This window comes from Gossypium raimondii, chromosome 6 (assembly GCF_025698545.1).
Source record: "Gossypium raimondii isolate GPD5lz chromosome 6, ASM2569854v1, whole genome shotgun sequence".
NCBI classification, from domain to species: Eukaryota; Viridiplantae; Streptophyta; class Magnoliopsida; order Malvales; family Malvaceae; genus Gossypium; species Gossypium raimondii.
In genome coordinates, this window is record NC_068570.1 from 2958212 (window position 1) to 2960407 (window position 2196).

Consider the following 2196-nt stretch of genomic DNA (forward strand, 5'->3'; position numbering starts at 1 on the left):
TTTTTTTTTTTTAAGCGGGAGCAAAAAACCAGCGGTTTTGTGTATAAACTGCTAGTGGTTTTCACGGTATTTGGGACACGTGGACGAATCAGTACTCGAAAGAATTTGTTTAAATTGCTTTGATTTGGGGGAAAGAGCCGTCCATCGTATAGGCCACCGACACGTGGGATATGCCGTAACGTAGACCGTATTTCCTTTTTTGGGAGATATTTGTTTGGTCTAATTTAAAATCCAGTCCCTGTACTCTTTGGCTTTTAAATTTAGTTATTCTACTTCGGTATAACATAATTTATGGCCTTTTGAACTTGACAATTAGGTCCATTTTGGTACTTGTACTTTTTTTGTTCACTTTGGTACTTAAACTTGACAATTAAGTCCATTTTTATTCCTGAACTTTGATTCCGTTAATATTTGATGATATAACCAGTGTTCTTGGAACATGACTAAATTGGTTGGTTGGATCGATTAAATTGAGAATAGACTGGTATACTGGTAAAAAAAAAGGTTGAACCAATTGAATCAAAAACTATTCGAAATCGGTAAAAATCGAAAACTGAAACAAAAACTAATAGTTGAATAGTTTAATCTATTTAATGTTTTTTAAAATTTTAGAAATTTTAACTATTTATTTAATTATTGTTGGTCTAACAGTTGAACTGATCAAATCGATTGAATTGAGAACCAGTGGTTTGGCTGGTTCAACCACTAGTCTAGTTATTAAAACATTGTATGTGATACTCTAAAATTGTACTATGCCATCACTTGAAAATTTATATAATTTTTTAATTTTTAAGTGATGATGTGACATAGTCTCAAAGTGTTATATCATCAAATTTTTATATTTTTAAAGTTCAGGACTCAAAATGAATTTAGGAGTCAAGTTAAGGTTATCAAAATAGATAAAAGAATACAAGTACCAAAGTGAACCTAATTACTAAATTCAATAACTAAAATTATATTATCCCTTTTACTTTTAATTACAATAATGTATTCACTTCACTTATTTGCTATAAAATTAATTTCAATTTATATTTAATTCAAATTTAATTGGATTTCAATTTTAAATATTAAATATTAATTTTTTAAAAACAAAAAGATTAAATCTCAAATGCTCAAGAATAAAGTGACTATTAAACCTTCCTTTTTAAAACAAAATTTTGGTTTATCAAAATAATATAAAAATAAAATTAAAAAAATACCAAAATAATATAATTTTTTTTATTTATCAAAATAATACAAAAAAGTATACCAAAAGAAGGGCCTGCCACAGGCGGCACCTTTGGTGCCTGTGGCAGAGGCAGCACCAATTGTTCGTATTTTGGCTCTTTGTTCGTATTTTTTTCTTTAATTTTATTACTTTTAAAAAATATATTATTTTCTAATTTTTTTATTTTACATTATTTCAGTACATTATTTTTGAAATGTATTAATTTAGTGTGTTTTTATTGAAAGTAATAAAATTGAAAAAAATACGAACAAAGGGCGAAATAAGAGTTTTTTTAATTTATTTAAAAACACACTAAATGAATACATTTCAAACATAATGTCAAATAATAAAATTAGAAAATAGTATATTTTTAAAGTAATAAACTCTGGGAAAAATACGAATAAAGGGCGAAATAAGAGTTTTTTAAATTTATTTAAAAATACACTAAATTAATACATTTCAAACATAATGTACTAAAATAATGTAAAATAATAAAAAATAAAAAATATATTTTTATTGAAAGTAATAAAATCCGAGAAAAATACGAATAAATGACCGAAATAAGGGTTTTTTAATTTATTTAAAAATACATTAAATTAATACATTTCAAACTTAATGTACTAAAATAATGTAAAATAAAAAAATAGAAAATGATATATTTTTTAAAAATAATAAAATTCAAGAAAAAAACATTAAAAAATAACCAAAATATGAATAATTGGTGGCGCCTTTGCCACAAACACCACCACAGGTGCCACCTGTGGCAGGCCTTCTTTCAGATTTGTTTTTTTTAACTGTTTTGGTAAATAAAAAAATTATATTATTTTGGTTTTTTTATTTTTTTATATTATTTTTGTAAAAGACCAGGCATTGTGTCCCCCAATGCAATTGTGGGAGAAGGGCCTAAAGCGACAGCCCGGTGATGGAAGGCCGTAAGCTGTCTCTTTTTGAAGTAACAACCATCTCATTATCTTATTTTTGACCATCCT